The sequence below is a fragment of the Sarcophilus harrisii genome, chromosome 1, assembly GCF_902635505.1.
Source record: "Sarcophilus harrisii chromosome 1, mSarHar1.11, whole genome shotgun sequence".
NCBI classification, from domain to species: domain Eukaryota; kingdom Metazoa; phylum Chordata; class Mammalia; order Dasyuromorphia; family Dasyuridae; genus Sarcophilus; species Sarcophilus harrisii.
This window is the reverse complement of record NC_045426.1, coordinates 556259166-556274713: the sequence shown is the minus strand read 5'-3', so window position 1 is coordinate 556274713 and position 15548 is coordinate 556259166. Positions and strand designations below refer to the sequence as shown.

Sequence of the window (15548 nt, the reverse complement as noted above, 5' to 3'; positions counted from 1 at the left end):
TTTATTGCGGGGAAAAAAATCAAACTAGAAACTAGAAATTTCCTGAAGGATAAAAAATGGAATTATTTATGCTTAGAATTCAGATACTATGTATCAGAATGGGAAAATTTATAATTTTGATTTAGACTGGATAATGTGTAAATTTATTTAGCTTTTGTCTCTTCCAATTCTTAAAATGCTATACTCTAAATAAATGGTGAACTCATTAATGCACACAGTGATGATGATACTGCAGTGAAATATAATGCTGAGTCAGGATACAAGTGGGTGAGAATGTTGACTCCCAACACTCAGAAAGTTTTGTGATCACCGAGTCTAAGTTTCCTCAGACATAAAATGCAGACAATATTATCTGTGGTACCTATTTCACAGGATTATTGTGAGGAATAAGTGAGGAGATAATATTTGTGGAATGATGTTTAAGCCTTAAAGTTCTACACTGATGTCAGCTGGTATCCTCCTCTTGCCACTAACTAGCTGTGAGAACATGGACAAATCATTTAATCTTATACTGTTTCTTTAACTACAAAAGTGGAATGATCTCAAAGGTTCCCTCTACTCAGAAGTTCTGTGAACATGAATAACCAATATAATTAGAAAGACTTATCCCTGAACTCCCTTTGTTTTCGTCTATTATTTCTTTAAGGACATTTCATATTGAAAACTGCTTTAAGTATAGTGTGAATTTGCACCCACCAGAATTCATGACTAATGCACACCTGAGTTAATTTCGAAGTTACAGAAATGCTGTCCAAAACCAAATGAAAATCTGATTGGGTTAAGTCTTCAGAAAAAGTGCTGATGTTAGTGGCATCTTCTTCTTATGAGATTTCTAGCTGTTCATTAGGAATATCCTCTTCAAAATATTTTTGATTGTTATTGTTTATAGGTGTTAAATTAAGGCCCCTAAATTAACATTTTGATGCCAACTAGCATATTCTAAATATAGTAGAAAGAAGCTAATCTTCCTATCTTTCCTACACATTAAGAAAACAACAAATGGCATTTTTTGGTATGTCATTTAGAAAAGGTAGTGGACAAAACTAAATGATATTTTTAAAAGAGTTAAGTTTCTCTCTTTCTATATATATATATATATATATATATATATATACACATTTCTCTATATATACATGTAGATGTATGTGTGTGTGTGTGTGTGTGTGTGTACATAGTGTAATCATATATGGTGGTAAAATTTGTTTGGATACAATCTTCTATAAACAAGGATAATGGCAAAGCAATTAGTCAAGTAGCTCCTAGAAGGCTTAGGGGCCATGGAAGCGAAAGGCAATCCAAAAAGACCAGCTCAGATGACACATAGTATAAGTCTTTATTTGTTCTGCCACTTTAACAAAGGATATTTACAGAATCTTATTGGAGACATCTAAGGCTCTAAAACTAATTTGCCATTTCTACCCCAAAAATGGCACTTATCCCTCCAAACTTTCCTGTTTTTGTCAGTGGCAATACCATATTTCCAGTTACCTGGGCTTGAAAACTTGAGTGTTCACTCATTCCTTTTTTCTACTACAAAATGGGGCTTTGATCAAATACCAAACTTGAAATTCTAAAAATAAAAGGCGAAATCAATAAAATTGAAACTAAAAAAAGTATTGAATTAATAAATAAAACTAAGAATTGGTTTTATTGAAAAACCAACAAAATAGATAAACCTTTAGTTAATTTGATTAGAAAAAGGAAAGAGGAAAATCAGATTGTTAAGACTCAAAAATGAAAAGGGAGAACTATCCACCAATGAAGAGGAAATTAGAGGAATGATTAGGAGTTACTTTGCCCAACTTTATGCCAATAAATTTGACAACCTAAGTGAAATGGAGGAATACCTACAAACATATAGATTACCCAGATTAACAGAAGAGGAAATAAATTATTTAAATAGTCCCATTTTAGAAAAAGAAATAGAATAAGTTATTAATCAACTCCCTGAAAAAAATCCTCAGGACCAGATGGATTTACATGTGAATTCTACCAAAAATTTAAAGAGCCATTAACTCCAATACTATATAAACTATTTGAAAAAATAGGGAATGAAGGACCAAATTTCTTTTATGACATAGACATGGTACTGATACCTAAACCAATTAGGATGAAAACAGAGAAAGAAAATTAGAGACCAATCTCCTTAATGAATATTGATGCAAAAATCTTAAACAAAATATTAGCAAAGAGATTACAGATAATCATCCCCAAGATAATACACCCTGACCAAGTTGGATTTATACCAGGAATGCAGGGCTGGTTCAATATTAGGAAAACTATGAGCATAATTGACTATATCAATAATCAAATTAACAAAAAACATTATCATCTCAATAGATGCAGAAAAAGCATTTGATAAAATCCAACACCCATTCCTATTAAAAAAAAATTAGAGAGTATAGGAATAAATGGACTTTTCCTTAAAACAGTCGGTAACATCTATTTAAAACCATCAGCAAGCATCATATGTAATGGGGATAAACTGGAACCATTCCTAATAAGATCAGAGGTGAAACAAGGTTGCCCACTATTACCATTACTATTCAATATTGTATTAGAAATGCTAGCTTTGGCAATAAGAAAAGAAAAAGAAATTAAAGGTAGGTAATAAGGAAACCAAATTATCACTCTTTGCAGATGATATGATGGTATACATAGAGAATCCTAGAGAATCAACTAAAAAAAACTATTAGAAATAATCCACAACTTTAGCAAAGTTGTAGGATACAAAATAAATCCACATAAATCATCAGCATTTTTATATATCACTAACAAAATTCAACAGCAAGAGATACAAAGAGAAATTCCATTTAAAATAACTGTTGATAGTGTAAAATATTTGGGAATCCATCTATCTCCCAAGGGAAAGTCAGGAACTATATGAGCAAAACTACAAAACACTTTCCACACAAATAAAGTCAGATCTAAGCAATTGGAAAAATATCAAGTGCTCTTGGATTAGGTCGAGCGAATACAATAAAGATGACAATACTCCCTAAACTAATCTATTTATTTGGTGCTCCAATCAAACACCCAAGAAACTATTTTACTGATCTAGAAAAAAATAACAAAATTCATCTGGAAGAACAAAAGGTCAAGAATTTCAAAGGAATTAATGAAGAGAAAAGCAAATGAAGGTGGCTTAGTTGTACCAGATCTAAAACTATATTATAAAGCAGCGGTCATCAAAACCATTTGGTACTGGCTAAGAAATAGAGAAGTTGATCAGTTGAACAGGTTAGGTTCACAGAACGCAATAGTCAATGACTGTAGCAATCTAGTATTTGACAAACCTAAAGGCTCCAACTTTTGGGATAAGAATTCACTATTTCACAAAAACAGCTGGGAAAACGGAGTATGGTAGAAACTAGGCATAGATCCACACCTAATACCATATAGGTTAAAATAAGGTCAAAATGGGTTCATGATCTAGACATATGAATGATATCATAAAAACAAATTAGAAGAACATAGGACAGTTTACCTCTCAGATTTGTGGAGGAGGAAGGAATTTGTGACCAAAGAAGAAGTAGAGACCATTACTGATCACAAAATAGATTCTTTTGATTATATTAAGTTAAAAAGTTTTTGTACAAACAAAACTAATGCAGACAAAATTAGAAGGGAAGCAATAAACTGGGAAAACACTTTTATACCCAAAGGATCTGATAAAGGCCTCATTTCTAAAATATATAGAGAATTGACTCAAATTTATAAAAGTTCAAGCCATTCTCCAATTGATAAATGGTCAAAGGACATGAACAATTTTCAGATGAAGAAATTAAAACTATATGTAGTCACATGAAAAGATGCTCCAAATCACTATTGATCAGAGAAATGCAAATTAATACAACTCTGAGATACCACTATACATCTGTCAGATTGGCTAAGATGACAGGAAAAATAATGATGAATATTGGAGGGGATATGGGAAAACTGGGACTCTGATACATTGTTGGTGGAAATCTTAAAGGAGGGAAAAGGACCCATCAGTGCAAAAATGTTTGTGGCAGCCCTTTTTGTAGTGGCAAGAAACTGGAAACCGAGTAGATGCCTATCAATTAATGAATGGCTTAGTAAATTATGGTATATGAATGCTATGGAATATAATTGTTCTGTAAGAAATGACCAACAGGATGATTTCAGAGAGGCCTGGAGAGACATGAACTGATGCTAAGTGAAATGAGCAGAACCAGGAGATTATACACGGCAACAAGACTATATGATGATCAATTCTGATGGACGTGGTACTCTTCAACAATGAGATGATTCAAACCAGTTCCAATTGTTCAGTGATGAAGAGTCATCTACATCCAGAGAGAGAACTGTGGGAACAGAATGTGGAACACAACATAGCATCCTCACTCCATGTTGTTATTTCCTTGCTTTTTGTTTTCTGTTTTTCTTTTCCTTTCTTCTTGATTTGATTTTTCTTGTGCAGCAAGTTAACTGTATAAATATGTATAAATATATTGGATTTAACATGTATTTCTACATATGTAATATGTATTGGACTACCTGCCAGCTAGGAGAGGGGGCAGGGGAAAGATGAGGAAAATTTAGAACAAAAGGTTTTGCAAGGGTGAATGTTGGAAAAATTACCCATGCATATGCTTTGTAAATAAATAAATTATTAACCCCCCCCCCCAAAAAAAAACAGGTTTGTGACCCCATTTGGGGTTTTCTTGGCAAAGATAGAGCAGTGATTTTCCATTTCCTTCTCCAGCTCATTTTGTAGTTGAGGAAATTGAGGCAAATAGGGTTAAGTGACTCACCCAGCGTCACACAGCTAAGAAGTATCTGAGGCTGCATTAGAACTAAGAAAGATGAGTCTTCCTGATTCTAGGCCTGTTACTCTATCTGCTGTACCACCTAGCTCATATTTATTCAATCACAAATCCCTATTTGCTATTCTTTCAAAACAGTAATTCTTTTTAAATGTTTCCTTTATTTATTTAACTGTACCTCTTCAGTCTCCCTTCTATTCCTTTAATCTAGAGTCTAATCACCATATGGCCAGATTACTGATACAGAGTTTAATTTAGGTTTCCCTACCATCCTAATCCATTTTTGGAGACCATTTCCACCGTTCTTATCACTGTCAAAGTTGGAAAGTATTTCAGTGGCTGTCAAGTTCAATCTATAAGTGATAATAGCTTTTTAATAAATAAAAACATTTAGGTAGCACTCTTAAGTTTTGCAAAGCTCTTTACAAATCTTTCCCCATTTCATTCCCACAATAACCCTAGCAGGTATATGGTATTATTATCCTAATTTTGTTTTATTTTATTTTTATTAATTTATTTATTTATTGCTAAAGCAATTGGGGTTAAGTGATTTGCCCAGGATCACACAGCTAGGAAGTGTTAAGTGTCTGAGGTCAAATTTGAACTCGGGTTCCCCTGACTTCAGGCCTGGTGCTCTATCCACTGCCCCACCTAGCTTCCCCTATCATCCTAATTTTATGCATGAAGAATCTCGGGTAGATAAAAGTGAAGTGATTTATCCTGGCTAGGAAATGCCTGAGGCTGGATTTGAACTCTTAATATTTTGGGTTTTACATTCAGTCCAAAAACAAACACCCCACTCATTCTGACAGATGATTATCTAATCTTTGCTTGAAGACCACAAAAAAAAGGGGAAAGTATCATCTCAAGGGAGCCCATCCTACTTCTGGCCCTGTTATCTTGGCATGGAACCTTGAATCTCAAGTTCTTTTTTAAACTACCCCTGCCTTTCTTGTCTCCCATCCTTCACATGGCCCTGCCAAACAAGTCTCTTCTCTGGGAGGCAGCCTTTCCTGCAAATACCTGAAAACTCAGCGGATGATGCAGATTGCTTGGCACTTGATAAATGAAGGAACACATAATTGCTATGCACACACAAAAGCAGAATCCTCTGCCCTCGAGAGCTGATAGTCTGAAACAGAAGGGTAATAGTGAAGGAGGGTGCTTCTGTCTGAGAAATCAGAGTAACGATGATAGAACCACTATAGACAAGCCCTTTCCTGAAACAGCAGCATTGTCAATTGATTTTACCTGGGCTTTTCCATCTATTATTGCTAGGCACTTTTGCTGCCATCCAACCTCAATCAGGATCTTGCCTGCATCTTTAGAGTCCTCCTTAGCATTAGTTTCTGCTTATCTGCTCTAAACTATGCTTCCAATCCTAAAAACAAATGTTTTTTTTCAATTTGCCACTTCTATGTCCCTATTCTTTTTCTTTGACTTGCATAAATGCAGTGTTCAACTTCTACTAAATCTGTTTTTTCAAATTTTACCAAATGATCTTTTAAATATCAGGTCAAACAAACAGCTTTTGTCTTCTTCCTTCACCTTCTGCAGTGGATACTGTTGCCATCCCTGCTTTTTCCTCTCTTGATTTCTCCAGACTTCATATTCTCTTGAAGTCTCCTCCTACTTTTTCATTAGTTTTGTTTGTACAAAGGCTTTTTAACTTGATATAATTAAAATTATCTATTTTGTGATCAATAATGATCTCTAGTTCTTCTTTGGTCACAAATTCCTTCCTCCTCCACAAGTCTGAGAGGTAAACTATCCTATGTTCTTCTAATTTACTTATGATCTTGTTCTTTATGCCAAAATCATGAACCCTTTTTGATCTTATCTTGGTGTAAGGTGTTAAGTGTGGGTCCATGCCTAGTTTCTGCCATACTAATTTCCAATTTTCCCAGCAGTTTTTGTCAAATAATGAATTCTTATCTCAAAAGTTAGGATCTTTGGGTTGAACCTTGTAATGGGCTGAGGTTTGAGTTGATGCACTGAGGTCCCAAGTACGTGAGGCTAAATAGTAATTGGACTATATTAATATAAATGATTGGATAAAGAATGGCCCCACCCACTCTCTGTGCAAGTCCTGATGTGTTGTATAGGAAACGATGATTTTGGTGGGTGGAGGCAGAGAGAGAGACAGGAAGAGAAGCTGGGAGAGATTGAGCCTGGGGTTTGTACTCCTAGCTGCTGGTCGTGTGGCTGCTGGTCTAGCTAGCTTCTTGACTCAGCTGCACACATTGCTATCGCCGATTCCCTTCCACCTCCGATCTTTCTTCACTGAGAATAAAGACTGATGATTTTCCCCTAACCTGAATTCCTGACTCCAGCTGATTTTAAAATACACGGTCTTCACAGAACCTAACCTATTCCACTGATCAACTAGTCTATTTCTTAGCCAATACCAAATGGTTTTTCCTCCTCCTTTAACTGTGTATTCTCTGTCTCCTTTCCTGACAGTGGATATTCTCAAAAGTTTTGTCATTGATATCTCTTTTCTCTTTAAATTCTTCCCTTTAGTGATTCCATTCATTCCTATAACTTTATCACATTTAAACAAGTGAATCCCAAATCTAAATCTCAATTGTTGGCCTTTATTCCTAGTTAGACCTATTATCTCCTGGGTTTTAATAAATGGTTACTTGAAATCACTAGGTAAGAAGCCTTTTGTATTTTGATATATTATTATATTAATAAGAGGCCTTTTGTAACTCAGATTCCCTTAAGAAAAACTTAGATAGAATTATCCAGTATATAAGTCTATCTTATTTTGTGCCTCTTTGTAAAATGTAGAAAAATTCCTGTGTCACATTGTACTGTTTGTATGTTCTATTATTCTGAAAGACTTAAAATACAGTCAGTCAGGAAAACTGCTAAGGGATGTAACCAGAGTTTAGAACACTGGGGAAAATGAATGAACCTTCATATTTGAAGTAATTATTCCAGTAAACTGGATTAACATCCACTTTAGGCTTTCTGAGGAAGATTAGGTTATAAGAAAAGGGAAAAAAAAAGAAAAAAATTATTGGGCCTATAATTTACTGTCATTTTGAGTTTCATTACAGGCTTAGTCGTTTGAACCATCATGAAACCAATAATAGAAAATGGTATGTGTTACAGTCTGGGAACTGATAAAGATGGATGTCTCTGCCTAGAAAAATTTTTGAGAATGACACTGGCCTGGCCTAAGGTAGGATCCTCTTAACTTTATTTCCCCTTTCTGAAAAGGAAATTTCCTTATCTGATTAATACTGAACCTTGCTTTTAATACTTCCTGATTGGCTGTCAAATATAACTTATGCCTAGAATCAAACATTGATTATGATATGACATTGTTATAGTTATATCCCTCTTTTTCCTTTTCTAGCAAATCTATATATTCAAGTAGTTTTCTAAGTATAATGTTAAATCTATTAAATAACAGAATGATATTGGAACTTCTCTTGAGTTGTTATAGTAAGATACAAGTAAGTGTGAACATCTTACATTTTTAACCTGTATTTGTGGTCAAATTACAATATAGGGATGATAACCTCTTAAAGGAAAAATGATAAGATAAAAAACAAGACAAAGATGTAATGTAAAAGTTTTCTAAGTGAATGGATAGTAAATTTTAAGAAGGTAACCTGTTACCTTGTTTTCTCTGAAAACTATATGCAGATATATATGATTGGCTTCCAAATTTATCTATTATGGAAATTCAGGCTTTGAATATACTTGTAGCAATCAGTTCTCAAAATGAATGAAAGATTTTGCACATAAATTGATACAGAAAGTAAAAAAAAAAAAGTGAAATTATTTTCCCATTTAAAAACTATATCTCTGATAGAAAGGCAGAAGAATTCATTTTATGATTGGATCCTTTAAAAAATTTTTTTAAAAAAGATTTTTGTATTAGGTACAGGATTTAGGTAAAGACAGAAAAAGCCAATGATATATAAAATGAAATTCTCTAAAGTTTCAAAATTAGAGAATGAAGTTTAAGTGATTGTACTAAATTATATTGTCAGAATTATCTAGAAATCTTTAGAATAAAACCTATTGTTCAAGAAAAAAATTGTGTCCTGCCTGGGGTATACTTCCCTAACAGATCTCCTCAAGGAACTAAACTCTTGGGATAAAAATGTCATTCCATCATTGTAAAGGGGAGGGACTAACAAATTGTTAGTTTTGTGACCTTAAACCCTAAGTTCACCAGTCTAAGTTTACAGTTGTCCCTCAATTCAACTTCTTGCCTTGGACCAATTATCTTCTCATGACATCTTGGCTTATATCTGCCTCTCCCTTACTGGCCAGAGTGGCAGGGGATTTTTCAGATGGCCAAAAGTGGGATCCTCCAGAGCCTGGCAATGTTTTCTAGTTCTAGACTTGTCACAACTTTATGGGCGATGTATTCAAGCCAAACTTGACTACTGTCTGTTCCTACCTCCCCAAATAGTTCTCACTTTTCCTGAAGTTATTATCTACTCTGAGAAATGATACCTAACATGTTACCTCTGCTTTCTTACTACCTCCCTCTCTATCTCACTCCCATGCATGGACAATACTTGGCCCTTCTCTTAGACATTTAATTCATACATAATATCCTATTAGTTATTTATGCATAAAATTTAAGTATCTTATATACTTATTTTATTGATGTTTATTTGTTAGTGGGCTCCATGAGGTAGAAGCTTGTCTCATTTAATCTTTTTATTCACTCTAGAGTACTTACATAAATACTCTAATCAAATAAAATCAATCAGCAAATATTTATTATACTTCTACAACATGGCAAACTCTGCTGGACACTGAGGACATAAAGACAAAAAAAAAAAAACAAGAAGAAGAAAGAAAAGGAGGAAGGAAGGAAAAAAGAACTTTTTTCTTCAAGGAGCTTATATTCTTTCAGGGGAGACAATATGTACAAATATAAGTATATACTGATTATATACAAAATAAACAAAAATAAACACAAATTAGTTAAATTCAGGGTTAATAGTTACAGAAGTTAGTGGGGCATCAAAATAAGAAAAGATGTGCAGAAGATATCTGGAATGTGAGCTGTCTTGATGGAAGTGAGGGATTCTACAAGGCAAAAATAAGGATGGAGTGGTTTTCAGGTGGAAGACCAATGCACAGATATGGGAACTAGAGGACGATATGTGAACCACAGACAGAAGGCTATACTTTAGAGAGCAGGAAGGGTAGGAATAAAAAGTCTCGAAATAAGAGATTGAAGACAGGTTGTAAAAAATATTAAAAGCCAGAGATTTTTATATTTTATTCTAAAGGGAACAAATAGAGAGTTGGGGAGTTTTTTTGTTTTGTTTTGTTTTTTTGAGGAGAAGAGCAATATATTTAGAAGTTCACTTAAAAAAAATCAGTTTGGAAGTTGTGAACTGGCAGAGAGAGACTTGAAGCAGGAAGACCAATTAGGACATCATTCCAGAGTTTCAAGCATATGGTGAAAAGTCTTAATTAAGGTGGTTTTCTGTGTAAGCAGGAAGAAAGGGATGGATACAAAAGATATTGTGGAGATAGAAATTGTAAGATTTGGCAAATGACTGTTATATAAGATGAAGTAGAGTGACACTTGTATGACTAGAAGAATGACAATAATGATAACAAATTTGGTGGATAAATGAGAGGAAAAAAACCCCAAAGATAATAAATTCTGTTTTGGAAACAATTCAGATAGTTAAAAGAACATTCCTCTGGAAATATCTAATAGGCAATTGGTGATTCCAAGCAATCTTGGGAGGAAAAGTGAAGCTTGATCTAAAGATCTGGGAGTCAATCAACATTTATTTAATCCCTACTACATGCCTGCCACTGCTAAGCCCCAGGGATACAAAAAAGAGGCAGAAAACAATTTCTGCCCTCAAGAGGCTTATAATCTAATGGAAGAGATGACATAAGCAAAGCAAGATCTATTCAGGTGCCAGCACCTCCCAGTCAAGTCCCCTCTTTTCTTACTATTAGGAGATACCTTGTTTTCAGAGCTAAGGCCCTGCAAGCAATCTGTGCCTTGAGCTTGTGCTCACCCTCTGGATGAATTCTGCTGCAGCTAAATCACAAAATTAGCTCAAACCAGCCCCAGGTAGTCCTTGACTTTGGATGAGCATCTACATAACCACATTCTGCTATGAATACAAATTTTGTTATTAAGCAAACTCTCCTTACTGATCAGAGCTTTGGGTTGTACCTCACTGCCTGGGTTTTTGTTTAGTCACAACTCTATACATCAAGGCTTAGCCTCATGTTCTTGAGTCTCCCAAGTCTTAGAAGGGACCCTGGCATGCATGTCTATAAGCTATTGGGTTTTATTTATTTTTCAGAGGCAATGGGAATTATACAGTCTCCATGAAGTCTATGGTATTTTTAGACTTAATAGTGCATAACATCTATGGCTTTCTGGTCATTTACTTTCATTTGACACAGGATAAATAGGAAACAATTTACAGAGGGAAGTTGAAGAAGCCTATTGCTAAGAGGTCAGGAATTGGAACAGAGAAGGTAAATGTAATGGGCTGAAGCTCGAGTTGATGCACTGAGGTCCCAAGCACATGAGGCTAAATAGTAATTGGATCATACTCTATTAATATATATGCTTGGAAAAGAATGGCCCCCACCCACTCTTTGTGCAAGTTCTGATATGTTCTATAGGAAATGACGATTTTGGTGGGTAGAGGCAGAGGGGCAGGAAGAGAGGCGGGGAGAGAAGGCTGGCTGGGTTCTGGTCTGGCTGGCTTCTTGACTCAGCTGCACACATTGTGATCGTGAAACCCCCTTTACCTCCAATCCTTCTTCACCTCTACTGAACTGACGTTCCCTTCTCAATCTAATTCAGCTGAACTCCCTGAGAAAGCTTCTGTCTGTTTCTTATATACTATCTCTTCTGAGAGAGTGGGATTATGGGTTTTTCCCCAGAGTGCTCTCTGGCCCTGTGAGCTTCAAGGGAGGTGTGAATTTGGATATTTCATACTAAACCCTGAAAATCTCCTAACCATGTGAACACCAATGAGTACTTAAATATTTCTTGCTTATATGAGCTCTCTAAAGGTGTGGACACAAGCATTGTTTCTATCAGTTGTACTTAGTACCTTCTTTCAGGTTCTGGCCCAAAATATCTCCTTGTAAGATCAAATCAATCATACTGAACCATGCTAAATTAGATAATTATTGTCTCTATCAACTCTAATGACTTTACACTTTGTAACGATTCCAACAGGTAAAGAACTCTATTTGGGGGAAGCCAGAGAGATTTGGCGCTGAAGTGGAAAATGGAAGGATTAAAGTGTACATGGAAGGATACATGGTAGGTGTAAGAAGACTGGAAAGATAGGAGGGGACTAGGTTATGAAGGGCTTTGAATGTCAAATAGAGCATTTCGTATTTGCTCTTGGAAGTAATAGGAAATCACTATAATTTGACTTGGGGTTGGGGTGGGATGACATGGTCAGATCTTTGCTAGAAGAAATTCCTTTTAGTAGTAGAGTGTTGGAATCTTTACAAAGTGTTAAGTCATTAGAGTTGATAGACACAATAATTATCTAATTTAGCATGGTTCAGTATGATTGATCTGATCCTAGGAGGAGATGTTATGGGCCAGAACTTGAAATAAGGTACTAAGTACAACTGATAGAAACAATGCTTGTGTTCACACCTTAACTTTGTAACTTTGTGAATTCACGCCTCCCTTGAAGCTCTTAGGGCCAGAGAGCACGCTGGGAGATATCCCACAATCCCACTCTCAGAGAAAGAGCATAATAGAGCTTCAGGGAGCCAGTCAAAGTGAGTTACTTGGGAACATTCCCAGGGGTTGGAGAGGAGCACTCTGGGAGGAAGCCCATAAACCCTCTCTCGGAGGCAAGAGAGATTCATTTCATCTTTGTGCTGGCTGGAGGCTGAAGGGAACAGAGGCATAGGACTACCTGCAAGAGCTCTTGGAACTTAGCAGAGAGATAGGCCACCAAGAAAACTAACCAGGCTATTTTGGTGGAAGCAATAAAAGATCTGAACTTTTATCACCTGGCTGCGTTTGGGTGATTATTACTTTTAACTGAAACTAAGGCTGCCTCCAGAAAACGTCCCCAAGAAACCTGCTCCCAGAGAGAACTACCATTATTACTTTAAAGAAAAAGTACACCACAGTAGAGAATAGATTGAAGCAGGCATTGCAATAATCAAGGCATGAGGTGCTGAGAGCCTGCAGCAGAGTGTGGCAGTGTCATAGGAGAGAAGGGGGCACATTGCGGCGATGTTGTGAAGGTGAAACTGATAGCCTTGGCAATGCTGTTTCCATACAGACCTGTTATGTTTCCATAGAAAGAAAAACTGAAAATAATCCAGAGGAGGGGAGTGGGGAATTTCTAAAATCAGGTAAAGCTGGGTAAAACTGGTTGTGTAGTTTAAAAAGCTGAAAGTAGGACAAAGGACATAGTTTAGCTAGAGTGCCCATGCTTAATTGCTTCATAAATATTAACTTCTCTTCCCCAGGAGGAGCTAAAGCTCATTTTAATAGTCATGCAATGTGTGTGGTGAGAGGGGGAAACACACCAAGGAGAAACCTGAAGATGGTGGAGAAGCATGTGAACCTCGTTATACCCAACCAATGGGAAATGGAAGGAAGGACCTGCATTTGGAATAGGATAAAAAGGCTTTCTCAGCTTCACAAGGTGGTGTGTGCTCATTTTGAGGTTCACATGCACTTCCTACAGGAACCTAAGTTTAAACTGCTTCACTCATCCTGAGATTGTTATTGGTGCTTGGAATTTTGTTTCCAATAGAAACAACTTGGATGTGAAGGGTGTGAGAGAGAGGAATTCAGGATGATTTCTAGATTGTATGAAGAGGTCCATAAACCTGTTTTCTTGAATTGCCCTCTTTTCCAGAGATAAAGCCCCCTTGAACTAACAAGCATGTGTTTTGGGGTTTTTTTTTGTTTGTTTTTTTTGGTAATTCAAACTTATATTAAGTTCTTAATGTACTCCCGAAACTAAGTCAGCTACAAACTTGGCTCCCACCAGTATAACTCAGACTAATAAACTTTATGTAGCTAGGACTCTTGCACAGAAGAAGAACATCCTACCTTCAGGGGGGTGGAGATAGGATGAACTTCTGACTTTTTGCTCCCTTATTTTCCTTTTTCCCACTGCTTCCTTTTTCCTCTCAAGCTATTCATATTTGGGAGGGGAATGTCTTTCTTTCCTCCCATGAGACCTCCCCTTTCTGCTGTAACCCTTAAATAGTCAAGGTCTTGCTGATGTTGGTTTCCTTTCCACTCTGTACAAGAAGGAATTCCACACTCATGTTTCTGCTTTCCCTTGTAATAAAATAAGTTACAACTGAATTCTTCTGAAATTGTGACTGAAGAACATAGAAACAAGGAAAATAGCAGGGAGGACAGCTAAGTGGCAGAGTGGATAGAGTGCTAGGCTAGAGTCAGCAAGATGAGTCTTCCTGAAAGACACTGGCTAGCTATATGAGTCTGGTTAAGTCACTTTTAACTGTTTGTCTCAGTTTCCACATTTGTAAATAAACTGGGAAAAGAAATGGCAACCACTCCAGTTTCTTTGCCAAGAAAACCCTAAATGGGGTCACAAAGAGTTGGACATGACTGAACAATTAGGGAGGAGGTCAGAATTTAGAGAGAAGAAAATGAGTTCTGTTTTGAGATGTACTGAGTTTAAAATATCTATTGGAATCCAGTTTTAGATGTCTGAAAGACAGTTGGAAATACAAGATTGTTGGTCATCAGTGAATTTTGGGCAGGATGTGAGGAAAATGAGCACAGAAATTTTAATTAAATCTATGGGAACTGATGAGATCTCCAAATTAAGCCCCATGAAAGCTGATGATGTTACTAAACAAAAAAAAGTGGAAAAGGCCCATTACCATACTTGGGGATATACCCACTTTTTCGAATATGGACATAGTTGATAATTCAACAGGAAATTGGGGAAAGAGGCAAGATGGGTAACAGGTAGGAAGACCAGGAGGAGGCAGTAACGTGAAAACTAAGAGAAGGAAGAATATATAGGAACATAAGAGGGTCAACACACTCAAATGTATCCGCTAGTTCAAGACCGAAAACTGAGAGAGCATCAAGAATTCACATTGGAAACTCTGGAGAGAACAGTTTTGATTGGATGGTAGGTCCCAAAACTATAATATTATATATGAAGATATATATGTGTATGTGTGTATATATATATATGAAGATATATGTATGTGTGTATATATGCAAGATAATATACTTAAAGCACTCAGCATTCCTTAAAACTATATAAATGAGTTTGGTGTTCAAAGTTTGTTGAATTTTTAAAAAGTGTTCTGATCTAACAATTTTGCTTGAGGGCTCATATTTCTAATTATACTCAGCATTCATTCACTCTTCATAGTGAAACAAACCACAACCACCCTCCCCTCCCCAACAATTACTATAAAACCTGAGTTAGGCTTAATTCCCCCCTCCTCCCCACTTTCTGCTTCCTCTTTTTATTCTCCAAGCTTCAGCAACACAGTAACTTTCCCCTTTTTAACCAGCTATAAACCTGAATTCATTTACTCCAAAGCTCTTTTAAAAATTCTGTTATACAAGAGGTTTGGCAATTGTTGGTGCTGTAAAGTTACCCATGTATATATCCTGTGAATAAAAGGCTATTAAATAAAAAAAAAATTCTGTTATATTAAAGCTCTTTAAAAAATGAATGTGGGGACAGCTAGGTGGTGAAGTGGATAGCGTGCCAACCCCGAAGTCAGGAGGTTCTG

The 15548-nt window shown here is 36.0% G+C and overlaps 1 protein-coding gene across 6 annotated transcripts in view; it reads right to left on the bottom strand.

Annotated features, from left to right (window-relative positions):
• CAGE1 (cancer antigen 1) overlaps positions 1 to 15548 on the bottom strand; it is a 98426-nt gene that overhangs the window by 81650 nt on the left and 1228 nt on the right. The gene's annotated exons all lie outside the window — the stretch shown is intronic.